This window comes from Schistocerca nitens, chromosome 5 (assembly GCF_023898315.1).
Source record: "Schistocerca nitens isolate TAMUIC-IGC-003100 chromosome 5, iqSchNite1.1, whole genome shotgun sequence".
In the NCBI taxonomy this organism is placed as follows: Eukaryota; Metazoa; Arthropoda; class Insecta; order Orthoptera; family Acrididae; genus Schistocerca; species Schistocerca nitens.
Genome location: NC_064618.1, coordinates 691,877,528 through 691,893,450, shown reverse-complemented (window position 1 = coordinate 691,893,450; position 15,923 = coordinate 691,877,528).

The window sequence follows — 15,923 nt, the reverse complement described above, 5'->3', positions numbered from 1 at the left end:
TTGAAGATGGAAGACTACTATTCAAACTGGTAGGATTTATTATAGGACACTGTGGTGAAGGTAGAATTATATTCAGTGTGCCTCTCCTCAGTGTTCCTACACGCCACATCGCTGTGCATCTTATCTGGTGTAGAGTAGCGGAAGATGCATACGGAGAGACGGATGCACCAACGCTGTGTGATAGCAGACCCGTCCCCGTCAGCGGAAAAAAGCGCCAGCCTTTCTGGGGCGATTTCACTAAGAATGCCAACTGCAGCCACATCATCGGAAGCCCATCACGTCTCCATACGCTACCCTACGCCGCCAATGACACCGGTCTTCCTCACACTGCCGCTCTCAAGGTTTTGCCTTATCGGCGCTGCCTTCCATTACGCCCAGTGAAGTTAATTTTTCTTCACCTTGCCTTTCTTAGGCTTACCTACGTAAAATCCCACGCAGCAAAGCTTGCCTAGAATTTTTTATGGTGACTGACAAATTGTTGCCCATCCAGGAAACAGTTTTCGGAAGTCTGCAAGGCTAAGTTTAACAGAAGTTTGGAGTTAGCAGCCGAGCACCATCAGAAACAGAGTCGAGAAAAGCGCACACTGGGACAAGCTTACGCAAAGGTTAGGGGTGAGCGGCTCGCCCGTCCCTGGCCACCCATTACCCAGCAGCCTGCACTCCTGCAGCACGACCGCCGCGTCTTAACAGTCGTACCCCTGCGCACGCAGCAATTAAGCTCGATCTTCCTCGCGGTTTGGGGTCTCTTGTGAAGGCACCCGACTGCACCTAGTTCACAGAGAGGAAGTTTGATTTTCCAGTTTTAGCTGTTACCGACAGCGGTCTTCAGTGCTACGCATGTGGCTTCAACCCCATAGTCTCTTCTAGATCCATGAAACCAACTAATTCAGTGCCAGTAATTGTGACACACAAACTACCGGGTGATCAAAAAGTCAGTATAAATTCGAAAACTGAATAAATCACGGAATAATGTAGATAGAGAGGTACAAATTGACACACATGCTTGTAACGACATGGGGTTTTATTAGAACAAAAAAAAATACAAAAGTTCAAAAAATGTCCAACAGATGGCGCTTCATCTGATCAGAATAGCAATAATTAGCATAACAAAGTAAGACAAAGCAAAGATGATGTTCTTTACAGGAAATGCTCATTATGTCCACCATCATTCCTCAACAATAGCTGTAGTCCTCGAATACTGTTGTGAACAGCACTGTAAAACAAGTCCGGAGTTATGGTGAGGCATTGGCGTCGGATGTTGTCTTTCAGCATCCCTAGAGATGTCGGTCGATCACGATACACTTGCGACTTCAGGTAACCCCAAAGCCAATAATCGCACGGACTGAGGTCTGGGGACCTGGGAGGACAAGCGTGACGAAAGTGGCGGCTGAGCACACGATCATCACCAAACGACGCGCGCAAGAGATCTTTCACGCGTCTAGCTTTTTTTTTTCTAGTAAAACCTCATGTCATTCCAAGCATGTGTGTCAATTTTTACCTCTCTATCTACATTATTCCGTCGTTTATAAAGTTTTCAAATTTATACTGACTTTTTGATCACCCGGTATATAAGTCTAATACAGGCCATTTTCGTAAAATCGCAGTAACGTTAGAGAAGATAAAACAACACGCTACCATCATGATGGAATCTCCGTAAGTACATAAAAGTAATGTTTTGAACAACTACTAATGACCACTGTTTCAAGCCACGAACTGTTAAAATAATAATGAGTGATTTCATCCTGAAAGACAATGATATCTAATTTACGTCTCGGTAATAAGCAAAAATCATCGTTTATACTTGTCTGAAAAATTACCTGTCAAGTTTATTCGAACTACATTTGTAACCAGTTGGAATAGACTGTTGACCCAGCTGCTGACTCCTCTCGTCCTGAACCCTGTTAATGGGCTACGTGGCAAACGGATTAAGCAGTATGTGCCCACGTTTTCTTAATTTCCGCGTCAAATGTGACATGCGGCAAAGAGAGTGTGGGGTAAAAGCAGAAGTTTCTGATGTAAGGTAGTGTTTTAAAGGCAGAGATAAAAGAAGACATCTGAAGGATGTGTGACATTTGCAGACGATGGAAAGCGCGCAACTACGTAAACGGGATTAGCCGAGCGGTCTAAGGCGCTGCAGTCATGGACTGTGCGGCTGGTCCCGGCGGAGGTTCGAGTCTCCCTCGGGCATGGGTGTGTGTTTGTCCTTAGGATAATTTAGGTTAAGTGGTGTGTAAGCTTAGGGACTGATAACGTTAGCAGTTAAGTCCCATAAGATTTCACACACATTTGAACATTTGAACTACGTAAAGCTTCCTTGGCGAGCTTGTGAGGTCCTTTTATTGTGAGAATGGGAACAGAACGCAAGAACTACACTCCTGGAAATGGAAAAAAGAACACATTGACACCGGTGTGTCAGACCCACCATACTTGCTCCGGACACTGCGAGAGGGCTGTACAAGCAATGATCACACGCACGGCACAGCGGACACACCAGGAACCGCGGTGTTGGCCGTCGAATGGCGCTAGCTGCGCAGCATTTGTGCACCGCCGCCGTCAGTGTCAGCCAGTTTGCCGTGGCATACGGAGCTCCATCGCAGGCTTTAACACTGGTAGCATGCCGCGACAGCGTGGACGTGAACCGTATGTGCAGTTGACGGACTTTGAGCGAGGGCGTATAGTGGGCATGCGGGAGGCCGGGTGGACGTACCGCCGAATTGCTCAACACGTGGGGCGTGAGGTCTCCACAGTACATCGATGTTGTCGCCAGTGGTCGGCGGAAGGTGCACGTGCCCGTCGACCTGGGACCGGACCGCAGCGACGCACGGATGCACGCCAAGACCGTAGGATCCTACGCAGTGCCGTAGGGGACCGCACCGCCACTTCCCAGCAAATTAGGGACACTGTTGCTCCTGGGGTATCGGCGAGGACCATTCGCAACCGTCTCCATGAAGCTGGGCTACGGTCCCGCACACCGTTAGGCCGTCTTCCGCTCACGCCCCAACATCGTGCAGCCCGCCTCCAGTGGTGTCGCGACAGGCGTGAATGGAGGGACGAATGGAGACGTGTCGTCTTCAGCGATGAGAGTCGCTTCTGCCTTGGTGCCAATGATGGTCGTATGCGTGTTTGGCGCCGTGCAGGTGAGCGCCACAATCAGGACTGCATACGACCAAGGCACACAGGGCCAACACCCGGCATCATGGTGTGGGGAGCGATCTCCTACACTGGCCGTACACCACTGGTGATCGTCGAGGGGACACTGAATAGTGCACGGTACATCCAAACCGTCATCGAACCCATCGTTCTACCATTCCTAGACCGGCAAGGGAACTTGCTGTTCCAACAGGACAATGCACGTCCGCATGTATCCCGTGCCACCCAACGTGCTCTAGAAGGTGTAAGTCAACTACCCTGGCCAGCAAGATCTCCGGATCTGTCCCCCATTGAGCATGTTTGGGACTGGATGAAGCGTCGTCTCACGCGGTCTGCACGTCCAGCACGAACGCTGGTCCAACTGAGGCGCCAGGTGGAAATGGCATGGCAAGCCGTTCCACAGGACTACATCCAGCATCTCTACGATCGTCTCCATGGCAGAATAGCATCCTGCATTGCTGCGAAAGGTGGATATACACTGTACTAGTGCAGACATTGTGCATGCTCTGTTGCCTGTGTCTATGTGCCTGTGGTTCTGTCAGTGTGATCATGTGATGTATCTGACCCAGGAATGTGTCAATAAAGTTTCCCCTTCCTGGGACAATGAATTCACGGTGTTCTTATTTCAATTTCCAGGAGTGTATGAAAGTAGTTGTATGATTATTTGACTGGCGAGAAGATGAACATGAGCTTGGCCAATCAGGTGCATGGGCACGCTCACAGATATCTTTAAAGAACGCTAGGGGAGTGTTTGTTTTTATATAGAAGTCCAGTTTAAGGCTCCTGAGTAGACACTTCACTACTAGACTTCTCGGTAGCGACCTACACTAGTCTTTACGAGACAGCTCGGAGGTCATTCAAAACTGAGTTTTTTTAGAGTCACTGCCGCTAGCGCCGTACTTCCAGCTCTTACCGTACTCGCCAACTGGACATCGGCTCCCGTTAAGAGCGCGCTTTTTCGCAATACAACATCGCCAGCTCGCCATACGCACTTCGCTGGTCATGAAAAGCATTAACGCACGACGGAGCACAAGTTCAGATTACGAAAAGATGGAGAAGGAAATTGGACGTGTCCTTTTCAAGGGAATTATCCCGGCATTTGCCCGGAGGGAAATAGCGAGATCATGGAAAACCTAAATCCGGATGTCGGGACGGGGATTCGAACCGTCGTCCTCCCGAATGAGGGTCCAGTATGCTAGCCACTATGCCACCTCCCTTAACAGCCCTCCAATCAATGTTCTACTTGTCATTTAGTTACAATTACTAAAAATTGTGGTAAAGGTCCTAAGAGATTTATATTGACAATGGGAACGTTATTAATTTATCATTTCATTGACAACGATGGAACGATCTTATTTAGTTTATATGTTGACCTAAGCAAACAGCCATCGCCCAAATCACAGTTTTTTTTGAAATAGGTGTTTTAAAAATGGCTCTGAGCACTATGGGACTTAACATCTGAGGTCATCAGTCCCCTAGAACTTAGAACTACTTAAACCTAACTAACCTAAGGACATCACACACACCCATGCCCGAGGCAGGATTCGAACCTGCGACCGTAGTGGCCGCGCGATTCCAGACTGTAGCGCCTAGAACCGCTCGGCCACTCCAGCCAGCGAGGTGTTTTAACTAAATCTGTATCATTCTTGGAGCTGGCACACCCAATTCATTCATTATAATTTTGTAAATGTCGCACCGATGTGCAATTAAATTATAATTAATAATTGTAAAATTCTTGCATTACAATATCAACACGCTTTATGGAGACAGTCCAAACAAGCTTTTATACAGGGTGTTGCAAAAAGGTACGGCCAAACTTTCAGGAAACATTCATCACACACAAATAAAGAAAATATGTTATGTGGACATGTGTCCGGAAACGCTTAATTAGTTTCGTCAGCATGTACTGTACTTCCTCGATTCACCGCCAGTTGGCCCAATTGAAGGAAGGTAATGTTGACTTCGGTGCTTGTGTTGACATGCGACTCATTACTCTACAGTACTAGCATCAAGCACATCAGCACGTAGCATCAACAGGTTAGCGTTTATCACGAACGTGGTTTTGCAGTCAGTGCAATGTTTACAAATGCGGAGTTGGCAGATGCCCATTTGATATATGGATTAGCACGGGGCAATAGCCGTGGCGCGGTACGTTTGTATCGATACAGATTTCCAGAACGTAGGTGTCCCGACAGGAAGACGTTCGAAGCAATTGATCGGCGTCTTAGGGAGCACGGTACATTCCAGCCTATGACTCGCGACTGGGGAAGACCTAGAACGACGAGGACACCTGCAATGGACAAGGCAATTCTTCGTGCAGTTGACGATAACCCTCATGTCAGCGTCAGAGAAGTTGCTGCTGTACAAGGTAACGTTGACCACGTCACTGTATGGGAGCGCTACGGGAGAACCAGTTGTTTCCGTACCATGTACAGCGTGTGCAGGCACTATCAGCAGCTGATTGGCCTCCACGGCTACACTTCTGCGAATGGTTCATCCAACAATGTGTCAATCCTCATTTCAGTGCATATGTTCTCTTTACGGATGAGGCATCATTCCGACGTGATCAAATTGTAAATTTTCACAATCAACATGTGTGGGCTGACGAGAATCCGCACGCAATTGTGCAATCACGTCATCAACACAGATTTTCTGTGAACGTTTGGTCAGGTATTGTTGGTGATTTCTTGATTGGGCCCCATGTTCTTCCACCTACGCTCAATGTAGCACGTTATCATGATTTCATACGGGATACTCTACCTGTGCTGCTAGAACATGTGCCTTTACAAGTACGACACAATATGTGGCTCATGCACGATGGAGCTCCTGCACATTTCAGTCGAAGTGTTCGTACGCTTCTCAACAACAGATTCGGTGACCGATGGATTGGTAGAGGCGGACCATTCCATGTCCTCCACACTCTCCTGACCTCAACCCTCTTGACTTACATTTATGTGGGCATTTGAAAGCTCTTGTCTACGCAACCCCAGTACCAAATGTAGAGACTCTTCGTGGTCGTATTGTGGACGGCTGTGATACAATACGCCATTCTCCAGGGCTGCATCAGCGCATTAGGGATTCCATGCGACGGAGGGTGGATGCATGTATCCTCGCTAACGGAGGACATTTTCAACATTTCCTGTAACAAAGTGTTTGAAGTCACGCTGGTACGTTCTGTTGCTGTGTGTTTCCATTCCATGATTAATTTGATTTGAAGAGAAGTAATAAAATGAGCTCTAACATGGAAAGTAAGCGTTTCCAGACACATGTCCACATAACATATTTTCTTTCTTTGTGTGTGAGGAATGTTTCCTGAAAGTTTGGCCGTACCTTTTTGTAACACCCTGTATATTCGCTAATGAAATTCCTAATAAATAAGCCACCACAATTTTAGAACTGTGACGTCGATACCCACAACACTAGCAAGAAATACGACGTTTATTAATTAATGTTAAAGCTGTCAGTCGCTCAGAAAGGAGTTCAATACGCAGCAACAAAAATTTATCATCATTTGCCCAATAACGTAAGATGTCAGACAGATAGCGAAGCAAATTTTAAATTTAATTTAAAATCGTGTCTCTTGGACAACTCTTGGTACTCAACTGACGAATTTCTACTTAAAAAGTGGTAGCTAATAAAAATGTTAAATGTAACTCTATGACTAGGACTAAAAATAGTGTGTTATTCAACGGTAACACTAAACTTAAATACATATCCTACAAACTGTCTCGTTCCACATCACTTCGATAAAAGAATCGTTCACATGATCTGTGGAACGTCTAACCAACTAACCAACCAACCAACCAACCAAACTTACTAGATATTTTCGTATTTTCTATGGCTATAAATACACCATCGGTTTTCAACATCTCTGCTATATACATTCCCATCGGAATTTAGAATTTGGTTGCTACTGACATCTGGTTTCAGCCAGCTTTCTGTCGTTAGTACTTTGTGGGTATTGTTACCGTTCATAAGCGCGCCTGCAGTTAACTAATACTATATTAACATTTTTTCTGATATGACGAATACAACTCTTTCTTGACTCAGATGGTACCTCATCGAGCCTGTGGAACGATTTCTCTTCCCTAAAAAACCTACATAGGCACGCCATACATACTCCACTACCCTGGTAGCCGCTTGCTGTGTGTAGTGCATGCCTGACGCATTAAGGAGATCCCCAAAATTTTCCACCCGATAGAGGAAGTCGAGAGTTTAGCATCTGACACCGTCGCAGAATCTTCTGAGCTCTGGATTAGACCGTGCCCTCTGCTCCAAACTAGAGGACCACAATCTGTCCTGGGAACGATGCTGAAAACGTTAGCTCTTTTTGCACCCTGCGGGCGACGCTAGCTGTCTTCACCACACCACGCAGCCGCCTGTAAGAACCGAGGATGGCTTCTGGCAGGCGTCATTCGTGTCTACATGAGCCACAATTTGCATCCGGGTGCGCTCAGTTGCTGATGGCAAAGCGTCATCCACATCTTGGACAAGACCCACTGACTGCTTTCCCGAACTGCCCATTATTTCCCAGAGTGGCTACATCAACAGCCTAACACAAACTCCCAACGACAAGCAATCCTCAGTTTTGCGCTTGTCCCAACGTGTCAGGAAGATCGGCCACAATCCAAACAAGTGAGGCACTCCGTGCTGGCTCAGACGTACTTTCGCCAGCAGGCAATTGCTCAAACGTGTATTTAAGCCTAAGGGGTCAGCCGTGCGACCGGTACCCACTTTCACCTTCCGTCCACACATTGTCGATACCGCCACTGTTCGCCAATCACCATTAGGCAAGTGTCGACTGGCCGGAACGTGCACATTAGAAGACGCAGTGGCATCAACGATCCTAGGCGACATTATATGCTCCGGAGGTGCCAAAGCATTCGTCTCATATGCCCCAACACCACCGAATCTCAAAACAGCAGCCTGAAGTCTGCCGATCTGGCCAACACAGCTTTCAGCTGTTTACGGACCGTGACCAATCTCCCTCTCCCCCCTCCCCCATCCTGCATCCGTACAGAACAGGTACAGTCCCTATCCACCTTTAGTCAATTATTATCTGAACCACAGGTAATGTAAACCTATCCAACGAAACTGAAGTCACCACAAACAATCGGAAAATACGTTAACTTTTATAGCGAGAATAAGCAGCACCACTAAAATCAGCTAAATAATCAGCTACTGTTTACTTCGAGCCCGAAAGTAAGACGACCACCAAACGAAACGATGTATGCAGTCTGTTTACGAAAGATAAGCTGTTGCTGCTGACTCCACTCTGCTAGGAGGCTTCACCTCTAACATTAAGGTTAACATAAAAAGCGAAGCTTATGATTATTGGAATTGCAATTTCCACCCTATATTTAACTATTACAACCACCAATAAAACCTCTACTTATGGCAAAAAAAATTAAATTTCTCGTCATAATTGACGTTTTTGTACGCACTGAGCTGCTTCAGAAAGTTCACTTCCAGTATCTCGACATCAGCCTTGTTACAAAACTTTCAAGTACGATTCATACCCTTTATAAAACAGAATGTAATACTCGCCGTCTGCCGTTTCCCGTGAGACCGAGTGGTGTCAGGCGTGTCATTTCGAAATACAAAAGTCGGAACAGTATTACTCTGTTTACTCGCTTTTTCCCCTTCTTTCTTTCTTTTTTTTTTTTTTCTTCATGATAATTCTTCAAGTTCTGGCCAGTCTCTTACACGTCTGGATTTCCACCCGTCTAATCTAGCTGAAAGGCGCATTTTGCTCCACTTCGTTAACTCTTATAACAGCAATTTACTCGAGGAATAATAAGACATATGCTTCTACTACTGCGTCGGAGCTATTATGGACAAATGTTTGGTTCGTGCACGCTTTTTTCCGAAATATTTGTGGGCTGTTGCAATCAACCGAGAAACAGCTGCGTCCAAAACGATCTACACCGCAACGGTTTCATTTAACAAGATACTGGTGAGGAAGTACTTGAATGTGTGTTCATCAGAATATACACAGACATAAAAAAGTAGACGAACTGTGTAACACCTCATTTCTTCAGTGAGAGCGTGTGTTCCAGTGAAATTAATACTGAAATGCAAATAACGAGCACAGTGCTCATTTTCTTATAACTGGACATTCGTTGAAGACATTCCATACGACAAACTGCTACCTTTTCTTCGAGGAAACGTCCCTGTACTCCAACGCTTGCAAAGCAGTCTCCTTTTTTGTTGTGTTAGTTTCTTCATGAAGTGATGTGTTGTTCAGGACATTTATTGTTTCCCTCTCCAGAAATTTAATCATACTGATGATCACGAAACAAACTAGCAACACGATATCACGCAAAATAAAGTGTTTTTGCAGTGACGAATACTTCCTTTTTCGCTCAATCCTTTTGAAGTTAATCCATCTCATGCACACGAAATATCATAACGTTACCGCCCATCTGGGATTCTTTATTTTCAATTACTGCAACAGTCATCTGCAAACGGTTGCTTTACTAACTACGCAGTACGACTGTTTAACAAACGAGCTAGTAAGGAGAGTGCAAACGTCTGGGCAGCTTTGTTTCTCCGTAGCAGTAGTGATAGAAATAAAAGTGGTCCCCCTGTGTTGAAGCTAATGGTAATTTGTGCAATGGAGGGAATTAGTGGCGGGTGAAGTGCCATTCCGTGTGAGACCAGCAAGGAATGCTTCTCCAGACCGACACGTAATGACATTACGGCAGCCGCCTCACAGCACCAAATGAACGATTGAAGCATATTCCGTATCATCATCGTAGCCGATGTCGTCGACGTTGACGTCAAGATGGTTACGGCGTAAATTAGTCTGTGTTCTTTCGCGTTAATTCTCAGGCTAGCGACTTACTTCCCGTCTTGCCGTCGAGGTAGTCTCTAACGTTTGATTCCTGTTCAGGACGCACCCAGCGAGCAGCAGAAGAGGGCTGAAAACTGATCTTCGCAATATGAACTCTCATCACAACCCTACTCAAATAGTGTTATCAGTTCAGCGGAAGTCGCATTGAGCGTGGGCGACGTGGGCCACCACCCACGGTCTCGCGCTTTCAAGGCTAATGCAGCTTTTTGTAACTCGCGGAAAATATTCAGCAAACACCATTAAAAGGAAGCATCGGGAATAAAGATTTTGCTCATCATAAGGCGATAAATCGCAATGGTAAGCAAGCATCTGGTAACATTAGGTTTGTGCATAAATTCATTACGATTTTGTCTGCTGATATTCCAGTTGCCATTGAGATAGTGAGTGGAGCTGTGGACGCCAGAAAATAGGGTGCCAAGTGGAGTAATCGAACATTTCCGACATATTCTTCTGTTTGAGATCAATAGAGGGTTGATAGCAGCAGAAACAGCCAGAAAAATTTGCGCAGTATATGGGGATAATGCCATTGAACCGAGCAATGGAAGAAAATGGTTTTCTATTTTAAGGTGGATCGTTTTGACGTTAGTGAATCTCCATGTTTGGGAAGATATTTGGGTTTGATGAAGATCGTTTGAACGCATTAATCCGAAATGATCCACGTCAGTGTACTCGAGAACTGGCGAATGTGATGAACTGTGATCATTTCACCATTATGCAACATTTAATGCAATGCATTTAATGCAATGGGGAATGTTCAAAAATTGGGTGTATGGGTACCGTATGCTGTAAGTCAAAATCACAAAAATCAGCGAGAGGCAATATATATATACGTCTCTGCTAGCTCGTCATGAACTGGCTCGCGAACAACACCGACCATTCCTACTCTACACTGTTACTGGTGACGAGAAACGGTGTCTTCATGCTAAAATAAGGAAAAAAAAGGAATGGCTGAGCCCAAACAAAGAAGCAACTCTCCGTATGAGTATCTGCCTGCATTCACAAGTGATGCTATCCATCTGGTGGAACAGCAACGGTGTGGTGTGCTATGAATTGCTTCCCCGAGGTGTAACGATCACTACTGACATTTATTGTCAAAAACTGAGGCGCGTTCCAGACGCAGGTCCAGAAAAACGACCAGAAAGACTGTGTGATGTAATGCCACTCCATAGTAACGGCCGGCCAGAGTGGCCGTGTGGTTCTAGGCGCTACAGTCTGGAACCGAGCGACCGATACGGTCGCAGGTTCGAATCCTGCCTCGGGCATGGATGTGTGTGATGTCCTTAGGTTAGTTAGGTTTAATTAGTTCTCAGTTCTAGGCGACTGATGACCTCAGAAGTTAAGTTTCATAGTGCTCAGAGCCTTTTATACTATAATAACGCGCGCCCGCATTCTTCTAGACTGACCAAAAGCACTACACAGGAGTTGTGTAGGGAAGTCATTCCGCACCCTCGTTATTCACCTATTTGCCCTCAGATTTCACCTTTCCCGCTCTCTATGAACAAGCTTCAAGGAACTTCCCCTCCGGATGAAAATGCGCCCCGAACATGGCTAGGCGATTTCTACAGTTGCGGAACCTAAAGGTACTCTACCGTGGGAAGACTTGTGTAAACAGTGAAGGAGGATATATTATTGATGACTGCAATCTTAAATGGATATGTTGTTTTTATTAAACTCGTGGAAAAAGCCACGAACTTATGTACCAACTCAATGTTAACCTATAACATTTTAGAAGTCTATTCTACAGTACAATTACGGAAGGGAGGAGGCTGCCTGCGCCCATAATATTCTTCGTGTAAACTGAACATTTTTAGTGTCGATGGTCCTTTGTTCACAGTTGCTGAAGACTTCTACGGTCTAACAGTGTTGGCACATTAGTAGCGGAGCCAAATATTCTTATTCTTTGTTTTGTATCATTGTCAATATACAGAATAAAAATGAGTGACAAAGTAATTGCTATCCCGTCGATATCTTCCCGTAAGACACTGAGAAAATTTAGAAGCTATACGATAGTGTCTCTCGTGGTAAGGCTAGGAAAATAATAAATCAGATCGCGGTATGCTGCGATCCGGATGAGGACAATGGCGAAATACTGTATCGCATTTAAATCTGATCATCTCTATTATCCGCTTACGCGAATCCTTGTTAGTTCCGTAAGTAATGTTGTGAAGGCACAGCTAATTACACAAATAAAATTTTTTTTTAGTGATTTTCTTTAAATTTCTATTCTTTTTCTTTTGTTCATATGTGCATTTCTAATTGTGATTATGTAACATTCTACTGTGGTTTTTAAATGTAAAGATGTAATTGTGATTATTTCTTTTGCCAATGGATAAATATGTTTCTTGCATTGTACCTGTGGTAAAGTTTGTAAAGTTCTCTTTTGGAATATTATTAACTGTGAAAAATGCAGTCAATAACATTTACAAAGACTTATGTAATTTACGATAACGATATAACATCTATAGACAGGGGACAGCGATAGTGATATCAATAGTGGAAAGATTGTTGTGCAGTAGAGGGGCTGGTGGATGGTGTCTGTGAAGCGTGCGCGGAAAAACAGTACTGTGTTTTATGAAAAGCATACGTAATTGTATGGACAGTGATACCGAACTATCAGACTGTTAATTCTCTTTACCACTGCGGTATGTAATGCCATCGCCAGCGAACTTTAAGAGCAAATAAACGGGACTGTGAAAGTGCCGCTAACAATACTTTGTTGTGGCCGACACGAACAGTGCTTTTATGCGAATGAACTTTGCTGGTATTGGTTTTGGGTGGTGGAACTGTTGTCTATCACATTGTATCAAGCCGTGAAAGTGAAGACTTTAATTAACTGTGCAATATAAATAACTTTCAGTGACGTTGTCGAAGTCTGAAATGCGAGAATAGAGTGGATATTGTTTACGGTGTGCTTCACACACAAGAACAATTCTATGAACTGTGTATTTGTGGCTAAGACTATGGCCTATATGAATGTGACGAACTGTGTAATTATGGACGATAGCGTCACGGACAGTACATAAAGTGTAAAAGCGAGCGATATCTACGTAATGTACTTTGAAAGAGAGGACATGTCAACAACGGTCGTATACTGGCGTCTTGTGGTTTGTTAATCACCACGGGATTAATGATACAGCGTTTCGCCGGAGAAGATTAACCAGTGGAACTGCCTGTATCCTGCTCTCATCATCGTAACCCGCCGACATCGTGCTGCCCAACGCAACGCTTCTTATGCAACAAAAAGTTAAGAGATTTCGCCGAACGCTATCCCCTGACCTAGAAACTTTCTTTCTCTATTAAAAGTATAAGAATTACAGACTCTATTCAAATAAATTCTTTGTTTAGTTTATGTTTGCTTTCTGCTAACGAAAATAAAATTACAATCAGTGAATTAAAAGTTGCCTGGTAGTCATTGTTGAAACACCAGTAAATATTAACTTCTTCCTCTCATTAGAACTAATTCTCCTTGCATGTCAAAATTATTGTAGATAATTTTATTTAGTTTTATGTATTGTTATGAGACTAGATATATGACAGTGACTAATAAGAGTATTTTGTCGCGAAATATGGCGTCGCGCGAAAATTAAGGCGACCGCCTAATTCCTTGCGTTCTGACCAATAACGTAAAAACTGCTATTCCCGTATTGGTGCATTTCCTGATGCGAGAGTGAATTATAAATGTCAGCTGTCAAATCACGTACGGACTGTTTACCCAGTAATAAAAGTTTTTGATATTGTATTGCTACGAGTCATAGTATTAAGAGACACTGGTTATACTCAAAAGTGGGTAGATAGATGTATGGTGAACCCCCCCCCCCCCTAGTGTTCATGCAATTATTAACAGTATTGTGTGTGATTCACGAAATTTTCTCACTTTTTCTAATTCCTTTCAGATATGGTTTTAGATGTCTTTGAAGTTTCAGAGAATATACACACAATTTTGTCGGTTCAGGTTAATTTCAGAGCAGTTTCGCGTGAATATTAGAGTTTTCAGTTCATAAACAAAGTGGGATCGTGACCAATCGAGAAGTATAACAAAGAGTGTGGTTTCCCAAATAGATTTTTGGATGATTTCACAGTTCAGATTTTGATAATTATTTTTCCCGTGGGTTGAGGTCATCACAATGTATGCCACATTTACAGGTTGGGGTAAGGCGCGCTCATCAGTAGGTTGCCGTCCCTGGGCGAAAATGGAAGCCTAGTCATTGTCTGTCCTCCTCCCGATTGCTCCTGAGCCAAGGCGCCTTCTTTCCGTAATCGTACTACATGTATCCATTAAACATTTGCCGACGGCGGAATACGGAAATAAACTTTGTTTACATACGAAGGGGACCGATGACGCCCGATGAAACACGTATGAGCACGCAACTAGGCACTGTACAGTCATTTTAACATTACAATTAATGTTAAGCACATTTAGGCGGGCTAATCGGCCGCCCAGAATTGGTACGAGTTAAGATGCATTTGTTATACAGCTAAATGCCCAGGTCTCAGGATGCGCCACGGCAGTACCCACTACTGGCTGTGTCACCGGCACGAGCCAGTGCAGGTACAAAGATTAGCAGTGTCGCCCGAAATAGGGAAAATCAGAGTATGGGGAATTTTGACGGCTGTTACTCACTTGGACTTCGTGCAGGGGACAGTGGTACAACACAAGGCGGAATGTCGGACAAGCTGGAAGATTCTTACAACTGTTTTACAGTCTACAATAGTTCACGTCAAGTACTAAAGCGAACATGAATACATCGGCGATCTCACATAAACGAGGTGCATCCAGTGACAACAGTATTTCAATATTTTTTGAACTATAGAAGTTAATATTTCACAGTGAATAAACGTTCACAAATGTACCTCTTAATTAAGAAATTTTAATCGCTTCATGCGATTTCAACAAATGGTACCTCAGATAATAGCATTCCACTACAGCTATGTGTATCTCTTATTTATTGATTTACAGCATGTTCAATATCTTTTTTAATTAAGCAAATGTTTGTCAGAACATCGTATTTTCCTCATTTACGCAGCAAATGAACACAGCTGGATGGCGGAACAAGTATGTCATATTTGTATAGTTATTTAAGGAATAGTTTACTACTTTGCCAATATCTTTAGTTAAATGTTGATTGCAACTGCTATTAAAAACATGTGCTAATTTAAAGGTGGCCAATTGCATGTATTAGTAGACACAACGGAAAAGAGAACCAAAAGACGCATTTGTCAAGAAGGCATAAATAATTGTTTATATAGTATTTAAGGACCTTCTGCAGCCTTTTATCGTGAGCACACTTGTACAAGAATGCTTTCTTATGTACTTATGATCCAACTATTACTTGTATTTAATGTAAATGATCTGAGCGTAACCGAATGTAGATGATATTTATTTATTTAAATCTTATAATATATTATTTTAGTCTGGAAAGTGGTCGAGTCAGATCAGGTCTGTAGGACGTAAGAACAATGAACTTTTGGTGGGGATGGCCTTCAGTCAATGGAAAAGCAGACAGCAGCGTAATCTACTGACGTCAAGTGTAGATTGGAAATTTTAGGTCAAAGATCTCAAGGGAGCGATTCAGAACAGCTGACGTCGAGTGCTGGAAGCTTGCAGACCTGTCTGTAGTAACATCGGATATTTAATCGTGGAGGTGGCTGATTCTGGGCAATGAATGGTCGCCACCTTACTTTAGCTTCTGAAAGGCTTTATATTTCGAGAGGTCTGAATGTGTTTAAGTGCAGAATTCTTAACTTTTTACACGCGTATTACGGAACTGAGGACAGACACACTAGCAGTTACTGTTCTTCGTATCGCATGTTATCAGTTACTATTCTTTGTATCGCATTACTATTCTTTGTACTGCACGTGATAATTTGTAAACCGACATGTTGAACTCTGAACTACTTTGCGCTGGTGAATATTGAC